The sequence below is a fragment of the Pleurodeles waltl genome, chromosome 1_1, assembly GCF_031143425.1.
Source record: "Pleurodeles waltl isolate 20211129_DDA chromosome 1_1, aPleWal1.hap1.20221129, whole genome shotgun sequence".
NCBI classification, from domain to species: Eukaryota; Metazoa; Chordata; class Amphibia; order Caudata; family Salamandridae; genus Pleurodeles; species Pleurodeles waltl.
Window position 1 is genome coordinate 409,515,972 of NC_090436.1, and position 25,701 is coordinate 409,541,672.

The following is a 25,701-nucleotide window of genomic DNA, read 5'->3' on the forward strand; positions in this document are numbered from 1 at the left end:
AAACCGAGGTGTTTTTTGCAAAGTGCCTACCTGTAGATTTTAGCCTGTAGCTCAGCCGCCACCTAGGGAAACCTACCAAACCTGTGCATTTCTGAAAACTAGAGACCTAGGGGAATCCAAGATGGGGTGACTTGTGTGGCTCGGACCAGGTTCTGTTACCCAGAATCCTTTGCAAACCTCAAAATTTGGCTAAAAATACACATGTTCCTCACATTTCTGTGGCAGAAAGTTCTGGAATCTGAGAGGAGCCACGAATTTCCTTCCACCCAGCGTTCCCCCACGTCTCCCGATAAAAATGATACCTCACTTATGTGGGTAGGCCTAGCGCCCGCGACAGGAAACGCCCCAAAGCGCAACGTGGACACAGCCAAATTGGGGAAGGAAAACAGAGGTGTTTTTTGCAAAGTGCCTACCTGTAGATTTTGGCCTGTAGCTCAGCCGCCACCTAGGGAAACCTACCAAACCTGTGCATTTCTGAAAACTAGAGACCTAGGGGAATCCAAGATGGGGTGACTTGTGTGGCTCGGACCAGGTTCTGTTACCCAGAATCCTTTGCAAACCTCAAAATTTGGCAAAAAAAACACATGTTCCTCACATTTCTGTGGCAGAAAGTTCTGGAATCTGAGAGGAGCCACGAATTTCCTTCCACCCAGCATTCCCCCACGTCTCCCGATAAAAATGATACCTCACTTGTGTGGGTAGGCCTAGCTCCCGCAACAGGAAACGCCCCAAAGCGCAACGTGGACACATCACATTTTTTCATTGAAAACAGTGCCTACCTGTAGATTTTGGCCTCTAGCTCAGCCGGCACCTAGGGTAACCTACCAAACCTGTGCATTTCTGAAAACTAGAGACCTAGGGGAATCCAAGATGGGGTGACTTGTGTGGCTCGGACCAGGTTATGTTACCCAGAATCCTTTGCAAACCTCAAATTCTGTCTAAAAAAACACATTCTCCACACATTTCGGTGACAGAAAGTTCTGGAATCTGAGTGGAGCCACAAATTTCCTTCCACCCAGCGTTCCCCCAAGTCTCCCGATAAAAATGATACCTCACTTATGTGGGTGGGCCAGGTGCCTGCAACAGAATAAGGCCCAAAACTTGTAGAGATAGAGGGGATAGCACAGCAAGTTTATAAGGACATATTCTTTTATACATCTTTAGACTGACTCTGCTTTGGGGACCCACATAAGTGAGGTGTCATTTTACTTGGGAGGCTGAGGGGAACACTGGGGAGTAGGAATTTTGTGCTGGAGTGGTGATCCTACGAAGAAAAGTCAGGAAAATATGCTTTTTTTAAGCACATTGAGGTTTACAGAGGAGTCTGGGTAAGAAAATGTTGGGGGATCCACGCAAGCCACACCTCCCTGGACTCCTTGGGGTGTCTAGTTTTATAAAATGTCTGGGTTTGGTAGGTTTCCCTAGATGAAGGCCGCACACAGGACCAAAAACATAGGTGCCCTCTCCCCCCCAAACACAGGTAGTTTTGTAATATATCGTTTTGATGTGCCCACATACGTCCGTGATGTGCCAAACGCTAACATTTTGAAAAGAAACACAGTTAGGTTATGTGAAAAAGACCCCTCACCCACCAACCAAGTTGGTGGCATGCTTCATCATCGGGGTCCCACCTGAGGCACCTAGCGTGTCACAGGTGTGCTGCGACGCCTGATTACAGCGGAGCAGGTTTTGTCATTTTTACCACACATACTGGTTGGATTTGGCACGAGGGTGAGTGATGGTTCAGTGGATCAAATTTTACTAACAAGAGCTTTCACAAAAATGAAATGCACTGTTAGTAACTGAAAGGCAAAAAACTGAACCAATGACTCACAGCTCGTGAGCTGTAAAGCCGCGACAAGGCACCAACCGCTTTACAGTCCATTCACACAACTTTCATACATGACACACACAAGGCCATTCACACCGCCAGCCACGGGCCCAGCACATTACAACACTCACATCGACAGACAGCGCCACTCAAGGGCCCATCACTTACATACGCCCACGTGCCTGATACAACAATCACACCAGCTGATGGCAGTGTGTGGACTGGTGTTTGGCTGGCAGTGTGTTGCAGTAGCCAACAGCAAGTCAATATGTACACTCTCAGCCAAGCCCCACTCCACCCACAATGGCATCATTTTTTTTTTTTTTTTTAACAGAGGAACCCCTAACTAAGTAGAAAGAATTACAAAACTACAAACACAAAAGCTCTAACTAAGAACATGACAGAAATGCTAACCATGAAACTAAACACATGAAAATACAAAACAGACATGAGTTTACACTCATGGTTGTTCCCAGAAATTCTTCTGGGTGTGGTAATTCTTAAAACAAGCACCGACACACAGCCCAGGCTTTGAAGGACAATCCGGGCAGTACATTCGAGACTCCCTCTGGATACCTCTTCGAAAACACACTCTACATTTCTTAGCTGGAAAGTCTTTTTTGGGTGTGGGAGGAATGTGCTCAGCAAAGTGTCGATCTTTCAATCTAGCCACATCCTCCACCACTGCTTCTCTAGGAACTCTGGCCTGTTCCACCACAATAAGGCTCTCTATCACTGACTCCTGAAATTTCACAAATGTCATCTTTGACTCTGGAGACCTATCCCTAAACACAATAAAAGCATTGAAGGTTGCTAAGTGGAAGAGGTGAAGTGCTAACTTCTTATACCAAACGTAAGACTTACGAATAGCAGTATAAGGTTCCAACCTCTGGTCAACTCTATCTACACCTCCCATGTGCTTATTATAATCTAAAATGCACACAGGTTTGCGCACTTCAGCAACCTGGCCCCAAACAGTCACAGGGGAAGTACTCTCATCATGGATGGTACTTAGCATGTAGACATCCCTCTTATCTGAAAATTTCAAAGCTAACAGCTCCTCGTTCCGCAAGGCACAGCACTGTCCTCTCTCAAGTTTTTTACAGACAAGCTCCCTTGGATAGCCTTTCCGGTTAGAACGGATTGTGCCACAAGCAACTGTGTGCACTCTAAACAATTCCTTGAACAATTGCACACCAGTGTAGAAGTTATCTACATACAAATGGTGACCTTTGTTGAACAGTCGTCTACCAAGATCCCACACAATTTTCTCAGTAACTCCAAAAGTGGGAGGACAACCAGGGGGGTCAATATTGGAATCCCTACCAGTGTACACACGGAAACTATACACATATCCTGTCCTACTTTCAGACAGCATATACAATTTAATTCCATATCGTGCCCTTTTGCTAGGAATGTACTGCCTAAAAACCAAACGACCCTTGAAGAGGACCAAAGACTCGTCCACACTTATCTCTATGCCTGGAACATAGACCTCCGAAAACCGATCTACAAAATGATCAAGGACAGGCCTAATCTTAAAAAGACGGTCAGAATCTGGGTGATCTCGTGGCAAGGCTAATGCATTGTCAACAAAATGCAGCATCCTAAGAAGAAGCAAATACCGATTACGACTCATGGTCGCTGGAAATATAGCTGTTGCCATCAAGGGACTAGTAGACCAATAAGAAGCCAGTGACGGCTTCCTTATCAACCCCATCAAAAAAGTCAAACCCAAAAACTTTTTTAACTCCTCCAAATTTGTGGGAATCCACTGGGCAGCTCTAGAGTGTGGCCTAAGTGTAGCAGCGTTGTCCCTCAAATGCTGCTCCGCATACAAATTAGTCTGCTCAACAATCTCTTCCAAAAACACATCATCCATGAATAACTCAAAGAAATTGATAGGCATAAAGTTCTCTGTATTGGCGTTACACCCCGGGAGACCAGTAAAGGCAGGCAACTCTGGCTGCTGCATGTTTGGGGCAACCCAGACATCAGGTCTTATAACGGGAAACCTTTCAGCCCCAGGTTGCTGCACTATTGGCACATCAATGTCCTCCTCTACAACAGGCCCTTCATCTGCACTGAGTGTGGCTTCATCATCAGAAGATTCCCCTCCAAGAGAAACATCACTGCCAGAATCTCTGACTTCCTCCTCTGCCTCAGATGCAGAGTCTGTCTCATAGTCATGATCAGACTGTGACTCAAAAAGCATACCAACCACCTGCTGAGCGGTCATCCTGCGGCTAGCCATGATATCTCCTGCTAAAATTAACTGGACAAATTCACCACCAACAACCAGCACTGTGTAAGACAAGTGACAAAGTGTAGCTTTGTTAGTAAGAGTTATAAACTCAAAAACTATACCGCTCACTTGCCTGAAAAAGCTTGATTCACCAGCAACTACACAGCAATCACCAATGATATCCCACTAAAAATAAAGAAAGAAAGGCAAATTAGAAATAAGACAAAACAAATATCATTGTGCACAAACCTAAGGACAATTTCACACACAATCCTGCATTTAGTACACCCCCTACAAACATGTCATTCATGCATGGCAACAATACTCCTTTGGAGTAAATTGTTTTTACTTACCTAAAACATGCAACTGTGCAAACTGCAGGTCAACCACCGCCAAAACCGCAAGGAGCCACAGCAAATAAAGCAAAAGCTTTGAACTAGAACAAAAAGGAGGAAAACATTTTTTATCACAAATGCAAAGACTTCTTCAGTTGACAAACACCCCACCATCAAACATTTAGAAATTGGTGCCTAAGTGGATTCTGCCCAGGGCAGATGGGCCTACTAATAAAATAGACCTGTCTACCCCAAGGAAGCCAGAAAATACCTTTAGTAGTGTGTCTCCATGGAGAGCGACCCTTGCCAAAGGGGACAGCCCTCAAAAAAAAAAAAAAACAAAAAAAAAAAACAACACACACAACACTATCCCTGGTGCCTAAGTGGCTTCTGCCCCCCTTGGGGGCAGGTGGGCCTAAGAAAATAGGCCCATCTGCCCCCAGGGGGTGTAGAAATGGGCAACAGGTCAATGCCCCCCTTGGGGGGGCGCCCCGTGACCAAGGGGACGCCCCCCCACAAAAATAAACAAATAAAAAAAAATCCCTGGCGTTCTAGTAGTTTCTGCCCCCCTTGGGGGCAGACCAGCCTAAAAATAATAGGCTGATCTGTCTCCAAGGGGTGCAGAAATGGCCTGGGTACATGTGCCCCCAAAGTGGGGGGCGACCCTTGCCCAAGGCCCCACCCATCCACTAACACACACACACACACACACACACACACACACACTATCCCTGGTGTCTAAGTGGCTTCTGCCCCCCTTGGGGGCAGGTGGGCCTAAGAAAATAGGCCCATCTGCCCCCAGGGGGTGTAGAAATGGGCAACAGGTCAATGCCCCCCTTGGGGGGGCGCCCCGTGACCAAGGGGAAGCCCCCCCACAAAAATAAACAAATAAAAAAAAATCCCTGGCGTTCTAGTAGTTTCTGCCCCCCTTGGGGGCAGACCAGCCTAAAAATATTAGGCTGATCTGTCTCCAAGGGGTGCAGAAATGGCCTGGGTACATGTGCCCCCAAAGTGGGGGGCGACCCTTGCCCAAGGCCCCACCCATCCACTAACACACACACACACACACACACACACTATCCCTGGTGTCTAAGTGGCTTCCGCCCCCCTTGGGGCAGGTGGGCCTAAGAAAATAGGCCCATCTGCCCCCAGGGGGTGTAGAAATGGGCAACAGGTCAATGCCCCCCTTGGGGGGGCGCCCCGTGACCAAGGGGACACCCCCCCACAAAAATAAACAAATAAAAAAAAATCCCTGGCGTTCTAATAGTTTCTGCCCCCCTTGGGGGCAGACCAGCCTAAAAATAATAGGCTGATCTGTCTCCAAGGGGTGCAGAAATGGCCTGGGTACATGTGCCCCCAAAGTGGGGGGCGACCCTTGCCCAAGGCCCCACCCATCCACTAACACACACACACACACACACACACTATCCCTGGTGTCTAAGTGGCTTCTGCCCCCCTTGGGGGCAGGTGGGCCTAAGAAAAGAGGCCCATCTGCCCCCAGGGGGTGTAGAAATGGGCAACAGGTCAATGCCCCCCTTCGGGGGGCGCCCCGTGACCAAGGGGACGCCCCCCCACAAAAATAAACAATTAAAAAAAATCCCTGGCGTTCTAATAGTTTCTGCCCCCCTTGGGGGCAGACCAGCCTAAAAATAATAGGCTGATCTGTCTCCAAGGGGTGCAGAAATGGCCTGGGTACATGTGCCCCCAAAGTGGGGGGCGACCCTTGCCCAAGGCCCCACCCATCCACTAACACACACACACACACACACACACACACACACACACACACACACACTATCCCTGGTGTCTAAGTGGCTTCTGCCCCCCTTGGGGGCAGGTGGGCCTAAGAAAATAGGCCCATCTGCCCCCAAGGGGTGTAGAAATGGGCAACAGGTCAATGCCCCCTTTGGGGGGGCGCCCCGTGACCAAGGGGACGCCCCCCCACAAAAATAAACAAATAAAAAAAAATCCCTGGCGTTCTAGTAGTTTCTGCCCCCCTTGGGGGCAGACCAGCCTAAAAATAATAGGCTGATCTGTCTCCAAGGGGTGCAGAAATGGCCTGGGTACATGTGCCCCCAAAGTGGGGGGCGACCCTTGCCCAAGGCCCCACCCATCCACTAACACACACACACACACACACACACACACACACTCACAATCCCTGGTGTCTAAGTGGCTTCTGCCCCCCTTGGGGGCAGGTGGGCCTAAGAAACAAGACCCATCTGCCCCCAGGGGGTGTAGAAATGGGCAACAGGTCAATGCCCCCCTTGGGGGGGCGCCCCGTGACCAAGGGGACGCCCCCCCACAAAAATAAAAAAAATTAAAAAAATCCCTGGCGTTCTAATAGTTTCTGCCCCCCTTGGGGGCAGACCAGCTTAAAAATAATAGGCTGATCTGTCTCCAAGGGGTGCAGAAATGGCCTGGGTACATGTGCCCCCAAAGTGGGGGGCGACCCTTGCCCAAGGCCCCACCCATCCACTAACACACACACACACACACACACACACTATCCCTGGTGTCTAAGTGGCTTCTGCCCCCCTTGGGGGCAGGTGGGCCTAAGAAAATAGGCCCATCTGCCACCAGGGGGTGTAGAAATGGGCAACAGGTCAATGCCCCCCTTGGGGGGGGCGCCCCGTGACCAAGGGGACGCCCCCCCACAAAAATAAACAAATAAAAAAAAATCCCTGGCATTCTAGTAGTTTCTGCCCCCCTTGGGGGCAGACCAGCCTAAAAATAATAGGCTGATCTGCCCTCAAGGGGGGCAGAAATGGCCCTAAAAGACATGCCCCCCAAAGGGGAGCGACCCTTGCCCAAGGGGGCGCCCCCCCCATCCACTACACACACAATCCCTGGTGCCTAAGTGGCTTCTGCCCCCCTTGGGGGCAGATGGACCTAAAAAAAATAGGCCGATTTGCCCCCAAGGGGGGCAGGAAAGGCCAACAGTTCTCTGCCCCCTTGGGGGGGGGGGGCGCCCCTTGCCCAAGGGGGCACCCCCCCCACACAAATACACATAAAAATAAAAAACCCTGGTGATCTAGTGTCTTCTGCCCCCCTTGGGGGCAGATCTGGCTAAAAAGTAGCCAATCTGCCCTCAAGGGGGGCAGAAATGGCCCGAAAAGACATGCCCCCCAAAGGGGAGCGACCCTTGCCCAAGGGGGCGCCCCCCCATCCACTACACACACAATCCCTGGTGCCTAAGTGGCTTCTGCCCCCCTTGGGGGCAGATGGACCTAAAAAAAATAGGCCGATCTGCCCCCAAGGGGGGCAGAAAAGGCCAACAGTTCTCTGCCCCCTTGGGGGGGGCGCCCCTTGCCCAAGGGGGCACCCCCAACACATAAATGCAAAAAAAAAAAATAATCCCTGGTGATCTAGTGTTTTCTGCCCCCCTTGGGGGCAGATCTGGCTGAAAAGTAGCCAATCTGCCCCCAAGGGGGGCAGAAATGGCCGTAGTAATTGCCCCCCTAAAGGGGAGCGACCCTTGCCAAGGGGCCGCTCCCCGCGTGCCAAAAACAGTAAAAAAACAATAAAGATAACAAATCCCTGGTGTCTAGTGGGCATTCCTGCTGCCCGATCGCAATGCGATCGGGCAGCAGGAATGCTCAAAGAGACACCGGGGAAAAGGAAAAGCCTTTCCTTTTCCCTGGTGCCTCTTTAGCCCCAACCCCCCACCCACCGGGAAGAGGAACTCACCTCTTGACTCGTCGCCGCACAGGAAGCAAATGGCTTCCTGTGCGGCGAGGATCCCATAATGAAGTCAGCGCGCAATCGCGCGCTGACGTCTTTATGGGGGAGTTGGGGGTGGAAGGGGAAGGGCTTCCCCTTCCATCCCCGACTTTGGGGGGTGGGAGGGAAGCACACAGAGGGAGCGAGAGCGCTCCCTCTGGGCTGTGTGCCGAGGACGTAGTGGTTACGTCCTCGGCACAGCAGCACTGTGCCGCGGGACGTAACCACTACGTCCGCGGCACAGAAGGGGTTAAAGAGGGCTGCGTATGTGCAGACCGGCCATTATGGCTGGGTTTAACGGGGAGGATATACAACTTATTTGCAGACTGGTGACATTTTTTACACAAGCTTGGAGGTAAGCTCTCAGTGCTCAAGGATATAGATCATTGAATTATCACTGAGATTTAAAAAAGTAATATTATTGCACTTTCCAGCTAAGACTTATGCTTTTATCTTTGTTCTTGAGTTCTGAGGCCACTTCATAGATCGATGGGACTTAAGATTAGTTTTTTATGTATAGTTTTGCATTTCAATACTGCTTTTATGCATCCTTTTGCAATGACACTTATGATTATGCATTTTCTGGAATAACCCAAACCTTATGGGTCCTTGAAGAATGAATGGGGGTAGATACGCAGAAATGAGTTTTAATTGTGGTAGATAAGATTATGAGAATGGTATATGTACTAAATATTGTGGTATGTTGGTATTGTTGTCAAACAGGGACTCAGAATGTTTGCATAGGATGAGTCCTTTTTATAGGATTTGCATCAACTGAAGATTATCTGCTTCAAAAAATACGTTTTAATCTAATTCACTTTCTGGCACACAAATCGTCAAGTGGAAGAAGCTAGGGCGAGGCCAGTAGATAGTAATTTGTACTGGTTTTAGGCATTTTAAAAACAGTCCCACCTCCCTTGATTTTTTTCTCTAGGCCTATAACTGCTGTGAGGAAGGCTGTGAAAGAGCTATAGGGCTGATGAAGTACCATGTGCTGAAGACAACAACATGGATAAAACTGTATGCTTGTAATAGAAGAGGCCTATGCTAGAAGAGAACCTTTGCATTTCTCCACTTTCACAATAGATATTGAGGTGCTTTTTATTTTGGAATATCAGCACTTTAGTTCTTCTAAATTCACATTGTTCATTCTTGAGAAATGCATGTTTTAAATGTGAATTTTATTGTTAATATAATGGTACCTAGGAATACCAGCATTTTAGCCTTTGCAATCCTACACTGTATGTTATTGAGATTTGCATGTTTTAATTTTTGGTTTTATTGTTTGTGTAACAGTTTTAGTTAACTGTACACTTCCAAATAAACTTCACTTGGCTATTGCGTGCTACAAAACCGTTTTCAAAAGGTTAGCCACTAGTTGTTCAGTTATAGCTCACATATGACCATCTCCTGTGAGGTTTGTTTGGTGGAAAGCTACAAGGGCGTCAGCTATATTTATTTTGTAATACAGTTACAAAACATACATACAACTTTCCATGTCAAATAACAAGCTGCAGAAGAATACATTTAATGAAAGGTAGCAGAACTTGAGCTGTTTTGCTTAGTTGCATGACCATGTCATGAGCTACTTTTAATACTTTGCACAGTCTACGTAAATGTGTGTGTGCTTAATAAGAGAAATTATTTTCGTTTTATTATCCTTAATTTATATAGTGCCTCTCAACAAGTTTTGAAATGTTGACCGATGCTCCATTATCTTGTAAATCTGCTCCTTGGTGTTTTATTCACGTACACTGCAAGGCTATGACAGCCCAGATCGATAGACCTTGTGCACTTTCCATCCGAACCCTCAGGCCAAGAGTGGAAGTGCAGCATGCACATCAAAGAAAAGGCTGAGATTTGCCCCAGTCCAGCCATGCACACTCACCTCACAGATGGATACCCCTGCCCATTCTCTGCTGTTTATGATGACCATTCGAGTCCTGGAGCATTCACCAAATTCCACACTTCATCCAGTTTTTAAAGTGTTTAAATGTTTCAAGTGTACATATTCATAATTGCTTTAAAACCCCCCTGGGTTTCTCAAATTAGCTTTGAAATGTACTATTTGCAACTCATTTTGTACAAATGTTTCTTGAGTGGGGAACCCCCGCACAACCACTGGGTTGGGCTTACTAAGGTAATACTCATCCAACTTTTAAGGCCTGCCAATTAAAAATGTCACTAGACACCACTGTCTTTGGGAAAACAAATACCTGGAGGAGCCAGTTGCCTTTCATCTTGACACTACTGTGCTCTTGTGACCAGGCCAGGGAGCTAGCAGATGTGCTGTGCTGTGCAGCTCGCTTGATCTGCAACACACAGTAACAAAATACATATGTCTGTATAGCTTATAAGTTATATTCTTATATCGATATACATTATAAGCTAAATAAGATGCAGAAGTGGCATTTTATTTGCAAGCAATTATATCTTCCAACCTCTTTTTGCCTTTTGTAATGATCATAAATACTGGCAAATGCTTGTAAAAATGGTATCTCTTGTAACAAAATCTGTTTTATTGTAAAGCGCTCTAAACTCTTTGGATAATGTCTGCGCTTTATAAACCTTCTTGCTTTCTCAAATGTGCCTTAAAATGGCCACTTGCTCACTCTTTTTTCAAAATATTCCACGGGGAGAACTACCCCCCAAACTCACTGCGCAACATTTATTCCCAACTTTTACACCCACCCACTTTGAAATGTCACCAGCCGCCTCTGCATCAATCTTGAGTAATCAGCCAACAAAAGTAAATATTGACAAATTATAATTCATTCAAAATGTGTGCAGTAAGCTGCAAATCCTGTAACAGATCAAGGCATGATTGATCATGAAAAATTTCCTCCTGGTGGAAGGTCCAGCACACACCTCTTCATACCGAACAGAGGACCTGATTTAGAGTTTGGCAGAAGGGTTACTCTGTCACAACGGTGACGGATATCCCATCCGCCAAAATCTAAATCCCATTATTTCCTATTGGATTTAGATTTCGGCAGACAGGATATCCTTCACCGTTGTGACGGAGTAACTCGTCCTCCAATATCTAATTCATCCCAAAGTTTCATAAGACATAGAGTTCAACAGTACATTCATTACATATTATTAAAGGCTCTCTGTGCACTATATAGGTTATTTAGACAGGGCATACAGCATTACTCAAAACCCTCAGAGACAAGGCTTGCTTAAGCATACTATTAGCTCTTTCTATCACCTTGTTTGAATTAGGTGTAGAATCAAAGGTGTACTCACACTTCAGTAAGTGCCTCTGTTAATGCTTTAGAAGTAAAAGCTGTCCCTTGATCCAAGTGAAAGGTTTGCTTTCCACCCGTTGCTACTAAGTGGTAAAGTCTTTTGCAATTTTGAGCCTTGATCTGCTGCTACGGCTTCACCCACATAAACATACTACAGTAATCTATCATTACCTATATATATTTACACCTATTTATTGGCATAAACGTACTGATGTGACAAATTATTTGATAGGGAAGTGCTACCTTTATGAGCAGGGTATGTGACAATTTCACAATTGTTGAAGGCTTTGTCCTTTAGCAGATTTCGCACTGCAGTACAGGTAGAAATATAGTTTGTTTTACTGTGGGGCAAGTTTGGAAATTAACAGGCAGCAGTAGTATTCTTGCATTAGATGCAGAGTAGCATTCTCCCGTGTATGCTAAACCAGCCTCCTCCTGTGCTGCTTTAGCTGCTTTACTTAATGCAGACATAACTGATTCATTCAGCATATCTATGTCACCTTATTTGGATATTGTGACTTAGGGTAGCTCATCTCTTCTGAGGAAGTATTTCTACTTCACCAGAAAGCCTGGAGAATGGGCTGCCTTTTTGTGTGATGATTGCATTGCTTAGTGTATTTCTAGGACGAATGCTGTTTGCAAATGGATTGCTGTTGCTACATCGCACACTTGTATGGCATGTTTTGGAACTTAATCAGTGGCAAAATTGTTCCTTTAATAGATTCCCTCACTCTGGTGAGCCATCACTGGAAGCTGTCTTGATGTCATCGATCTGTGTCCACAGCTTTGCTCTTATCGCCTTCCTTTGTGACTCTTTGTATCCTTTGCACTCCTGTACACAAAATGAGGAGTCAGAAACAACCTAGGTTCGTACAGAACATTTTCTTTTTTCAGTTCTAAGGGATGTGAGCTTAACTCTGCTATCTGTGCAGTTGGATTACTTGCTTCACATGTATATGCTTTATTTTATATTTAGATCCTCTAATTCTCATTCTTCTGCTGCGAGGCAGCGGATTATTGTTTCATACCCACTGCAGGCTGTGTCTGTCTATGTGTATAAAAATGGCATGATGGTGTATGGGACTGGCAGATCCGGGGGGATGTGCTGGGTTGGCGAGGTAGTTGATCGAATGTATACTGGCTTGCAGGGAGCATGACAACAGTTAGATGTTTAACATGGAATGTGCGTGGCTTAAATGATGCGCGTAAGATGCGATTGGTGTCCTCTTACGTTAAACGCCAAGAAATTGATGTCTGCATGCTTCAGGAGACACACTTAGTAGCGGAGGTGCAAGATCGTCTAAAGGCAGGATGGATTGGGGAATATCACTGCGCAGTGTTTTCGCGTTATGCAAGAGGAGTGGCGATCCTGCTGCGCAAGGGCCTGTCTTGGCGTACCCAGAAAGTAATAGTGGACCCTAATGGCAGATATATTTTGCTGAGGGGCATGCTTTTAGATAGGGATTGCAGGCTTGTGTCAGTATACGCCCCCAACACAGACGACCCTGGGTTCTTCCGCGAGGTATGGCACTTGATTGATACCCTCGGCAAAGGGGCTGTGATCTGGGGGGTGGGATTTCAATGTCATATTGGACCCCGTGGCTGACCGAGAGAGTCTTGCCAGAGTGCAACATGTTGCTGCGGCCAGGGCCCTGACGTCTGTGATGACCGTGGGTTCACTGGTAGACTTGTGGCGGGCGACGCACGGGGCTATGCGGGAGGGTACATGCGTTAATTATGCCAATAACAGCTGGTCACGTATTGATCGCTGGCTGGGAACGAAGGATGTGGAAGTTTGGACTAGGTCGGTGGAGCATTTGGCGCTACTCTTGCCATTCTGCGGAGCGCGGTATCCGCATAGGAGGAGGCCTCAATGCGGGAGACCGGTTTCCTGGGTAAGTTTGCCAGGGCTAGGAGATATGGTGAGGGCGAGAGGGCTGGTCGCACTTTGTCAAATATGTTGTGCAGACCATGGGCCAGTAGCTATATTACAGAAATCAATAATGCTGTCGGTAAGCGAGTGGCTGGCACGAAGGGAGTATTGCAGGTATTCACAGATTTTTTCACGGATCTCTATGCAGAGCCCTCACAGCTGGATGGCGATGCTGCTCAGGACTACTTCTCGAAGATTAGCCTCCTCTGGTTCGAGGATGTTCATAGGCTGTATTTTGATGCCCCCTGTAGGAAGTTGGCTCTATACATACTATTTCAAAGTAAGAAATAGTGTGCACGGAGTCCAAGGGTTCCCCGTAGAGGTAAGATAGTGGCAAAAAGAGATCATTCTAATGCTCTATTTTGTGGCAGTGTGGTCGAGCAGTAGGCTTATCAGAGGGTAGTGTTAAGCATTTGTTGTACACACACAGGCAATAAATGAGGAACACACACTCAAAGACAAATTCCAGACCAATAGGTTTTTATATAGAAAAATACATTTTCTTAGTTTATTTTAAGAACCACAGGTTCAAGATTTACAAACAATATTTTAAATGAAAGGTATTTCACTCAGGTAATCTAGGAACTTTGAATTATCACAATTGCATGTACAGTGTTGACAAAAATGGAAAATAAGCTATTTTAAAAGTTGACACAGTGCAAAAATCAACAATTCCTGGGGGAGGTAAGTAAATGTTAAGTTCACAAGTAAGTAAAACACCTACAGGGTTCAAAGTTGGGTCCAAGGTAGCCCACCGTTGGGGGTTCAAGGCAACCCCAAAGTTACCACACCAGCAGCTCAGGGCGGTCAGGTGCAGAGGTCAAAGTGGTGCCCAAAACACATAGGCTTCAATGGAAATAGGGGTGCCCTGGTTCCAGTCTGCCAGCAGGTAAGTACCCGCTACTTCGGAGGGCAGACCAGGGGTGTTTTGTAGGGCACCGGGGGGGGACACAACCAGGCACAGAAAATACACCCTCAGCGGCACAGGGGTGGCTGGGTGCATAGTGCAAACAGGCGTCGGGTTTTCAATAGGAAGCAATGGGGAGACCCGGGGGTCTCTTCAACGATGCAGGCAGGCACGGGGGGGCTCCTCGGGGTAGCCACCACCTGGGCTAGGCAGAGGGTCACCTGGGGGTCGCTCCTGCACTGGAGTTCTGTTCCTTCAGGTCCTGGGGGCTGCGGGTGCAGTGTGGTTTTCAGGCGTCGGGTTCCTTGAAGCTGGCAGTCGCGGTCAGGGGGAGCCTCTGGATTTCCTCTGCAGGCGTCGCTGTGGGGGTTCAGGGGGGCCAACTCTGGCTACTCACGGGCTCGCAGTCGCTGGGGAGTCCTCCCTGTAGTGTTAGCTTTCCACAGGTCGAGCCAGGGGCGTCGGGTGCAGAGTGGAAAGTTTCACGCTTCCGGCGGGAAACGTGTGGTCTTTAAAAGTTGCTTCTTTGTTGCAGAAAGTTGCAGTTTGTTGAATAGGGCTGCTGTTCTCAGGAGCTTCTTGGTCTTTTAGATGCACGGTAGTCCTCTGAGGCTTCTGAGGTCGCTGGACCCTGTTGGATGCGTCGCTGTTGCAGTTTTCTTCGAAGTAGGGAGACAGGCCGGTGGGGCTGGGGCCAAATCAGTTGTCGTCTCCGTCTTCACTGCAGGGCTTCAGGTCAGCAGTCCTTCTTCTTCTTTAGGTTGCAGGAATCTATCTTCCTCGGTTCTGGGAGCCCCTAAATACTCAATTTAGGGGTGTGTTTAGGTCTGGGAGGGCAGTAGCCAATGGCTACTGGCCCTGAGTGTGGCTACACCCTCTTTGTGCCTCCTCCCTGTGGGGAGGGGGGCACATCCCTAATCCTATTGGGGGAATCCTCCATCTGCAAGATGGAGGATTTCTTAAAAGTAAGAGTCACCTCAGCTCAGGACACCTTAGGGGCTGTCCTGACTGGGGAGTGACTCCGCTTTGTTTTCCTCATTATCTCCTCCAGCCTTGCCGCCAAAAGTGGGGGCAGTGGCCGGAGGGATGGGCATCTCCACTAGCTGGGATGCCCTGTGGTGCTGTAACAAAGGGGGTGAGCCTTTGAGGCTCACCGCCAGGTGTTACAGTTCCTGCAGGGGGAGGTGAGAAGCACCTCCACCCAGTACAGGCTTTGTTCCTGGCCACAGAGTGACAAAGGCACTCTCCCCATATGGCCAGCAACATGTCTGGTGTGTGGCAGGCTGGCAAAAACTAGTCAGCCCACACTGGAAGTCGGGTATGTTTTCAGGGGGCATCTCTAAGATGCCCTCTGGGTGTATTTCACAATCAAGTGCACACTGGCATTAGTGTGCATCTATTGTGCTGAGAAGTTTGATACCAAACTTCCCAGTTTTCAGTGTAGCCATTATGGTGCTATGGAGTTCGTGTATGACAGACTCCCAGATCATATACTCTTATGGCTACCCTGCACTTACAATGTCTAAGGTTTTGCTTAGACACTGTAGGGGCATAGTGCTCATGCACCTATACCCTCACCTGTGGTATAGAACACCCTGCCTTAGGACTGTAAGGCCTGCTAGAGGGGTGACTTATCTATGCCATAGGCAGTGTGAGGTTGGCATGGCACTTTGAGGGGAGTGCCATGTCGACTTAGTCATTTTCTCCCCACCAGCACACACAAGCTGTCAAGCAGTGTGTATGTGCTGAGTGAGGGGTCCCCAGGGTGGCATAAGACATGCTGCAGCCCTTAGAGACCTTCCCTGGCAGCAGGGCCCTTGGTACCAGGGGTACCAGTTACAAGGGACTTACCTCGGTGCCAGGGATGTGCCAATTGTGGAGAAAAAGGTACAGTTTAGGGAAAGAACACTGGTGCTGGGGCCTGGTTAGCAGGGTCCCGGCACACTTTCAAATCATAACTTGGCATCAGCAAAGGCAAAAAGTCAGGGGGTAACCATGCCAAGGAGGCATTTCCTTACACAACCCCCCTCCCCAAACGAAAGAGGATGAGACTAACCTTTCCCAAGAGAGTCTTCATTTTCTAAGTGGAAGAAACTGGAAAGGCCATCTGCATTGGCATGGGCAGTCCCAGGTCTGTGTTCTACTATAAAGTCCATTCCCTGTAGGGAGATGGACCACCTCAACAGTTTTGGATTTTCACCTTTCATTTGCATTAGCCACCCGAGAGGTCTGTGGTCAGTTTGAACTACAAAGTGAGTACCAAAGAGGTATGGTCTCAGCTTCTTCAGGGACCAAACCACAGCAAAGGCCTCCCTCTCAATGGCACTCCAACGCTGCTCCCTGGGGAGTAAACTCCTGCTAATGAAAGCAACAGGCTTGTCAAGGCCATCATCATTTGTTTGGGAGAGAACTGCCCCTATCCCAGGTTCAGAGGCATCAGTCTGCACGATGAACTGCTTGGAGTAATCTGGAGCTTTGAGAACTGGTGCTGTGCACATAGCTTGTTTCAGGGTGTCAAAGGCCTGTTGGCATTCTATAGTACAGTTTACCTTCTTGGGCATTTTCTTAGAGGTAAGTTCTGTGAGGGGTGTCACTATGGATCCATATCCCTTCACAAACCTCCTATACTAACCAGTCAAGCCAAGGAATGCCCTGACTTGAGCCTGGGTTTTTAGAGCTACCCAGTCCAGAATAGTCTGGATCTTGGATTGGAGTGGCTGAACTTGGCCTCCACCTACAAGGTGTCCAAATAAACCACAGTACCCTGCCCTATCTGACATTTGGATGCCTTGATAGAGAGGCCTGCTGCTTGCAGGGCCTGCAAAACCTTCTTCAGGTGGACCAGGTGATCCTGCCAGCTGGAGCTAAAGACAGCAATATCATCAAGATAAGCTGCTCTAAAGGACTCCAAGCCAGCAAGGACTTGATTTAACAACCTTTGGAAGGTGGCAGGAGCATTCTTTAAGCCAAAGGGCATCACAGTAAACTGGTAGTGCCCATCAGGTGTAAAGAATGCTGCCTTTTCTTTTGATCCTGGTGCCATTTTTATTTGCCAGTACCGTGCTGTCAAGTCAAAGGTACTCAAGTATTTGGCAGCACCCAATTTATCAATTAACTCTTCTGCCCTTGGAATCGGATGGGCATCTGTCTTGGTGACAGAATTAAATCCTCTGTAGTCCACACAAAACCTCATCTCTCTCTTGCCATCTTTGGTGTGAGGTTTGGGGACTAAGACCACTGGGCTAGCCCAGGGGCTGTCAGAGTGCTCAATGACTCCCAATTCCAGCATCTTGTGGACTTCCACTTTTTTGCTTTTTTTTTAAATGTTTTTTTATTGTTATATCACACAGTAGAATTACACAAATAACACATAACAGGGGGAATACAATTTTGCAAGAGGGTGTATTCATCAAGTCGCGCAAGGCGGTTAACTTTACCATACCCGAGCTATTGTGCTCTACGCCTACACCTGTTCTGCTGCTGTGAAATCCGAGCCGCTGCAAGCCGGGGCAGGGGGGCACGGCTCGGGCAGATCATCTTACTACCGCACCCAATTGCACTAACAGACAGCTAATGGGGGAAGGGGATAGTGAAAAGATACAGAGGGGGGGTGTGGGGTGCGGGGGAGGCCCAATGGGACGGGGAGGCAGGGGCAGAGAAGGGGGAGCGCAAGAGCGGAGTGGCGGGGGTCACCGGAGGGTCTGGTGTTACTATTGGGGGGGGGGTCCCCCTGTAAGGTTGTACTATCTTATTGTAATTGCTATGAGTCCCTGTCTCCGTTTAGGGGGAATGCTGTTATTTGGGGGTATATGGTACAGTTGTCGCGCATTTTTTAGTACTTTGAGAGAGCATTCAGGGCGGGCGCTCGTCGTCTTTGCTTTCTATTATTGCAATGAAGGAGTTCCAGGTGTCAAGGCCTTTGACCGGGATGCCTTTTACTGTTAAGAGCTGCAGCGTCCCGGCCTCGGCTCTGGCCCACCGCAGCAGTTCAGTTCGCCATTGTTCGATGCCCGGTGCAACTGGGGCCTTCCAGTGCATGGCTATGAGGCGCCTGTACAGCACCAACGCTAGCGCTATGCTTCTGAGTGTTTGTTTCCGATTTTTGAGGCTTGGGCTATACCCAGCAAGCATAACTCTGGGGTAGGGGACAGTGTGACAGCTGTCCAGTCGGCCAGCAATTCTATTATGTCGCACCATATTTTCCGGATTGAAAGACATTCCCATATCATATGATAAAAGGTGGCTTCGGGAGTGGCGCATCTAGGGCATGCTTGCTTCGATTGGGGGAACATGCGGGTTATTCGATAAGGTGATAGGTATGTTTGATGTAAATAATTTAACTGGGTGTATCGAAAGCGCGGGTTGCGTGATACCTCTTTTATCATTTTCAAAGCCTGGTTCCAAGCTGGTTGCGACAAGGGTTCAGCCAGTACTGCATCCCAACTGTTCTTTGCTTGTTCTTGTTTATTATCCAGGCAGGAAGTTAAGATTGTATATGCTCTTGATACATTTATTGGGTCTTCTATGCTTCCTAGCAGCTCGTGCAATCTGGGGGAAATGTTTGGTTCAGAGTTTCCACTATTCCAATGGGACCATAGTATCTGTTGCGCTGCTCCGAATGCTATAAAGCCTCCACGATCCAGGTTATACTTATCGATTAGGGCATTAAAGGAAAGGAGGCGGCCTTCGTTATAGATGTCACCGATGGTTCTTATTCCGTGTTCCAGCCACCCCTTCAGGCCAACCCCAGCTGTTATATTGACAAGTTTCGGAATGGCTAGGAGTGGCAATCTGGGGGAATACTGCGGTGTTTTATTGCCAGTAAGCACGTGGTGGCCCCATATCCAATGCACAATATTTAGTAAGATATTGTGTGGGTGTTTGGGAGATTCACGATTCATCAAGTATTGTATTAAACCCATATTTCCTAATGATGCAAGAATCACTTGTGATTCAGCGCTGTCTGGGCAGCCTAGCCAAGTGGATAGCCATTGTAGTTGGGAAGCTGCGTAGTACTGTTCAAATCTTGGTGCTCCCATTCCGCCCGATGTTAATGGTTGGTATATTTTTGATAGTGCCACACGTCGCCTTCCGTTGCCCCATATGAGATCTATTAATAAGCTATTAAGTGGCTTAAAGAAGGAGGCAGGGAAAACCAGTGGCAGGGCCAGGAAGAAATACAACAGTCGGGGTAGAATTATCATCTTCGCTATGGCTACTCTGCCCATCGGTGATAGTGAGAGAGAGCACCAAAAGGTCAGGGAGCCTCTAGCGGATCCGATCGCCCATCCTAAATTGCCGTCTCTGAGGTCTCGTACGTTGTGGTAAATGTTTACACCCAGGTATTTGAAGGTGGGGTAGCACCATTTCAGATCTCCTGGATTAGAGGGCAATCTATGTGTTTCGGGGACAGGGCACAAGGGGAAAATGCACGATTTTGACCAGATTACCTTCAGTCCAGCCAGCGTGCCGAACCTGCGTAGTAATCTCAGCAAGTCGGGCAGGGATTCTGTATAATCCCAGAGAAAAATGAGTGCGTCATCCACATATAGAGACACTATGCAATATATGTGGTCATCACGGATGCCCCATAAGGGGGCTGCCGCCCGTAGTCGAGCTGCTAAGGGTTCAACCACGAGGGCAAATAGTAGTGGGGATAAAGGACAGCCCTGTCTGGTGCCTCTCTCGATTCTAAATGATTGAGAAAGCATGTCACCTGTTTTGACTCTCGCTGTTGGGTTAGTGTAGAGTACTCTTACCCACCTAATGAATATCCGTCCAAACCCCATGCGGTGTAGTGTTTCCATCAGGAAGGGCCAGCCTAGCGTGTCGGATGCTTTTTCTACAGTATATCCAGAGAGACTGCTACCTGGGCATAGTCATCCATTTGTGAATTTGCCATTAGGTGCAGTAAATTTCGAATGTTGCTGAATGTGCTCCGGCCAGGTATGAAGCCAGACTGGTCGTGGTGTATCAGGTTTTTCATGCATGGGAGTAAGCGGTTGGCTAAGAGTTTACCGAGTAGTTTGCAGTCTGTGTTCAGTAGCGATAGTGGTCTGTATGAGCGTACATCTAAAGGGTCTCTCCCCGGTTTAGGAAGCACTGCTATCAGTGCTTCACGACATGTGTCAGGTAGATGGCCCCGTTCTAGCGCCTCAGTTAACATCTCTAGGTATGGGGTTAGTGTTTGAGTCGGAAATGTGTTGTAGTATTCAATGGGTAGTCCATCGCTACCGGGTGCTTTTCCATGTGGTAGTTGTTTTAGGGCCTGTTGTATCTCGGTGATGTCAATTGGTCTTTCCAGGTTCGCTAACTGTGCAGCAGTAAGGCAATTCAGCTCAATGCCGCTGAAAAACTCATTCAGTGGTGTTACTGGTGGGGTGGGGGGAGCTTTATATAGTGTGCTGTAATACTCCTTAAAAGCTGTGTTGATATCGGCCTGGGTGTTTACAATTAGACCTGTATCTAGTCGGATGGCTCCTATAGGAGAGTTCTGGCGGTCATTGTGTATGAGCCATGACAATAATTTACCCGATCTGTCGCCTTCAGCATGTGTACGTGTCAGGTAGTGGCGATAATCGAACAGACCTAATCGTTTGTCAGTGTCGTACCATTGCGAGCGCTTCTCAGCTAGTTCTGTTTGTGTAATCTCGCCCCTGGCGAAGTCACTCTCAAGAGAGTGTACTTCCTTTTCCAGTTTGCCGAGCTCACGTACCAGTGTTTGTCGTGCACCGACTGTTGCTGAAATGCATGCTCCTCTAATTACTCCTTTGTGTGCATCCCATTCTGTTGCTCTGGAGTTCATTGTCCCCCTATTTTGAGTGAAGTAAGAGGAGATGTGTGTAGCTAGTTCTGCCCGAAATGGGGGATCTTGTAGTATTTGGGTCTGGAGGCGCCAGGTTGGTATACATGCGCGCGGTCTGCCCCATCTGATATGGGCAACAAGAGGGGAATGGTCGGAGATTACTCTAGCGGTATACTCGACACCTGTGATCCTGTGGGTAATGTCTTGTGAGCTGAGGATAAGATCTATGCGGGTGTGGAGGAGATGCACGGGGGAGTAGTAGGAGTATTCGCAGTCATGAGGGTGTATATGTCTCCAAATGTCTGTGAGACGGCGATCTGACATCCATTGGCGTAGCATCTGCAAATTTTTGGTTACTAAAGAGGCAGCAATGGGGGAGTGTGATCTATCCTTGTCTGCTTGTGAAACGCAATTCATGTCACCGCCCCAAATACATGTAGAGGGAAGGTCATTCAACAGGTGTGAGATCGTTTTTTGTTGGAATTCACTCTGTCCGGAGTTCGGGACATACAGTCCGTTTAGTGTCACTAGTTCCCCGACCAAGCGGCCTATTAAATGTATGTACCTTCCCTCCACATCAGTGACACTGTGTTGTATAATATATGGGACCCCCGGGGCTATCCATATCAGGACCCCTCTAGCGAATGATGAATTTCCCGATCCATAAATTTGTTCGCCCCACTTCCTTTCCAGCCAGGGGACATCGCCGGGGGTGATGTGTGTTTCTTGGAGAATGGCAATGTGGATATGATGACGTTTTATGTGTGCGTGTATCCTATTTGCGTTTTCTTAAGACCGCCATTCCCTTAATGTTCCAAGTCATTATATTATATATTGTTTCCTTGTTCATCATGTTGGATTAGGTTGTAGCGCGTCTGTTTTTGTGGACAGGGGGACCCAGTTCGGAGCGCGTCTGCTAATTGCCGCTAGTCTAGTATGCGCATCCTCCCCACGAATCCCCCCCGCCACTCGCCCCATCTCCAAAGCCCCCCCCCCGGTCTAATAGAAAACATTATAAAAAAAAAATAAAGAATGTGAAGAGGGAAAAAATAACAAGCAAAAAGGCAACAGGCCGGCGGTAAAAAAAATGGAATTACGACTGGCGGAAACCGCCAACAAAGACAGCCACTTTAACACTCCGACCGCCACGGCGGTACAAATAAACAGCTTGGGGGTCACCGCCAACAGACAGGCGGAGGACAATGTACCACCCACAGTATCACAACAGGCCAATCCGCCACCTTTTCCGGGGCGGAATCACCGCAGACAAAAACACAGTGGAAACAGGACTACAAAGGGAAAACGCTCACCTCTACATACCACACGAGGAATCAGGATGCCATGGAACCAGAGCTGCAGATCCTGCCAGCCCTTATCTTCTTGCTCCTCTACCAGGAGCACGAACGCCGGCGGCGAAGACCACGGTGAGTAATGCACCTACGACACAGAGGAGGGGGGAGGGAAAAAACAGGGACACACACACGCAACACCCCCACCCTCACCCACCACAACACACACACCAATACAGCATGATACATTACAGGTACACCCCCCAAACCACCCGGAAGAATGCAAAGACAAGAAAATGAGTGTAACCATTGTAACATATTAAAATCCAGTACACAAAAAAATATATACACACCATAAACAAATATATACATCAACAATAGTAGTCTAGGTAGTGCTCCATTGAAGTCCATGGAACACTGGGCCCACACGGTATGGGCGAGGCCCACACAAGATCCCCGACCATGAAGGAGAGAACACTGCAGGGGCATCAGATACCAATAAAACAGGCACCTCAGAGGGAGGGAAAGGGGGGCAACTCAGCCGCTTGAGTGCACAACGCCAAATCCACGAGGGGGCCACATGCCCACTGTTCCATCCTGGGGAGTGCAAAGCCACAGTCTTACAAGTCTATACAGTGGGTGGGTTGCACACTGTTCCATCCTGGGGAGTGCAAAGCCACAGTCTCTCAAGTCTATACAGTGGGTGGTTTGCCCACTGTTCCATCCTGGGGAGTGCAAAGCCACAGTCTCTCAAGTCAATACAGTGGGTGGTTTGCCCACTGTTCCATCCTGGAGAGTGCAAAGCCAAAGTCTCTCAAGTCTATACAGTGGTGGGTTGCCCACTGTTCCATCCTGGGGAGTGAAAAGCCACAGTCTCTCAAGTCTATACAGTGGGTGGTTTGCCCACTGTTCCATCCTGGGGAGTGCAAAGCCTCTCAAGTGGATAACAGTCTCCACTGGTTCTGGAGGGGGCCTGGTGCCCAGAGTGCTTCATCCTGCCAAGGACAGAGGTAGTGGATGTCAATCTCCACTGGTTCTGGAGGGGGCCTTGTGCTCAGAGTGCTTCATCCTGCCAAGGACTGAGGTAGTGGATGTCAATCTCCACTGGTTCTGGAGGGGGCTTTGTGCCCAGAGTGCTTCATCCTGCCAAGGACTGAGGTAGTGGATGTCAATCTCCACTGGTTTTGGAGGGGGCCTTGTGCCCAGAGTACTTCATCCTGCCAAGGACAGAGGTAGTGGATGTCAATCTCCACTGGTTCTGGAGGGGGCCTTGTGCCCAGAGTGCTTCATCCTACTTGTGGTGGCCTCAGTAGCGTCAGAGCTTTTAGCGCTCATGGGCCTGCGGTGCTTGTAGCGGTGGTGGGCCTGCGGTGCTTGTAGCGGTGGTGCCCTGTTCAGCGGTGCCTGAGGCAGCAGTGCCCTGTTCAGCGGTGCTTGAGGTGGCGGTGACCTGTTCAGCGGTGCTTGTAGCGGCGGTGTCCTTGGCAGCGGTGCTTGAGGCGGCGGTGTCCTTGGCAGCGGTGCTTGTAGCGGCGATGACCTGTTCAGCGGTGCTTGTAGCGGCGGTGCCCTGTTCAGCGGTGCTTGTAGCGGCGGGCTCTTTGCAGTGACTCAGCTGCTGGCGGTCCTCTCTAGCCCAGCAGGGCTTGTGCTGGTGGTCCTCTCTAGCCCAGTGGGGCTTGTGCTGGCGGTGGCCTCCTGGGCAGCAGGGATGATGGCGGTGGCCTCTTGGGCAGCAGGGCAGGTGCTGGCGGTGGCCTCCTGGGCAGCGGGGATGATGGCGGTGGCCCCCTGGGCAGCACGGCAGGTGCTGGCGGTGGCCTCCTGGGCAGCGGGGATGATGGCAGTGGCCTCTTGGGCAGCAGGGCAGGTGCTGGCGGTGGCCTCCTGGGCAGCGGGGATGATGGCGGTCTTCTCTGCCGTGCTGCTCTTCCCAGACTTGCTGGGTTTCTTGTGGCCCTTCCCCACTTTGGAAGGTGTCGCAGCTGACTCCACACTCCTACCTGGACTCCTGGGAGCGGCTTTGGTGGCTGGAGTCTTCCCCCTCTCCCGCCGGACACTGGCCAACTTTTGATGCTTGACAGGTGGGGGACTGTCTGTGCTGTGGCTCCGTGCCACACTGGCTGCCCTGGTGGCCGGTGCACTCCAGATTCCGGTGACTACAGGCACGACCGGTCCCGGAGATGTTGTGGCTGAGGTGCTAGGTTGGGACCTGGAGAGTTGGGCCCTAGGAGACAGATGGGGTGGGGGAGGTATGGGGAAGAGGTCAAGGTTGGACAGGAAAAGGTTTTTGGAGACACTGGGACTGGTAGCTGGAGGGGGTTTGGGAGTGGAGGAAGAGGTTGTGGTTGTTGGAGATGTACGTTTGGTGACTTTGGGTGAAGGTGCATGCGCTGTAGGCTGTCGTGAGGTGGATGGCTGTTGGGTGGGTGTGTGCCTGCGTTTGTGTATCTTGGGAGGTGGCGTCACAGACACACTGGGAGAGGACACATGGGACGTCTGAATGGTAGTGGGGGTGGTGACTGCACGTGAGCGGAGTGTGGTGGTGTGTATGCTGGTGATGGCTGTAGTGGCTGTAGATGTAGTGCATGCAGGTGTGAGTGTAGATGAGACAGGGAGGGAGGAGGGAGACGAGGAGGAGGGGGACACAGTGGAGGCAGTGGATGTTGTTGTGTCTGCATGTGTCTGATGCTTGCGTGAGTGCCTGTGGGATGTGTGGTGCTTATGTTTGCCAGAGCTTCCCTTGTGTGTTGAGGTGTGTGCATGCTGGCCTGAAGGTGTGCTTGGGATAGGCTGGGGATTGGGTCTGGGTGGAGAAAGTTGGAGGGGGAGGCTAGAGACGAGGACAATGGCTGCCATCAGTGCTGAGGCCAGAGTCTGAAAAGCTCGCTGAAGGGCCGCCTGACCAGAATAAATGCCCTCCAGGAATGCATTTGTTTGTTGCAACTGCCTTTCTACACCCTGGATGGCATTCAAAATGGTAGACTGCCCAACAGTGAGGGACCTGAGGAGGTCAATGGCCTCCTCACTGAGGGCAGCAGGGGTGACTGGGGCAGGGCCTGAGGTGCCTGGGGCGAAGGTGATGCCCACCCTCCTGGGTGAGCGGGCACGGGGCGAAGGCTGAGGGGCTGCTGGGAGGGCAGTGCTGGTAGAGGTGGTGGCGGCTGTACCTGTAGATGCGGGGGGCACAGATGTTGCGGCCACCACAAGGGAGCTCCCATCAGGGGACGAGTCCGTGTCACTGGTGTCAGCTACTGTCCCGGCCGTGGATCTCCCCTCGCCCTCCGTCCCACTGGTGAAATCCGACTCTGTAGTGTCGCCCTCCAGGGCCATGTGGGATGCAGCTCCCTCCTGCTCCGGTGCCACTGCTCCTCCGCCTGAT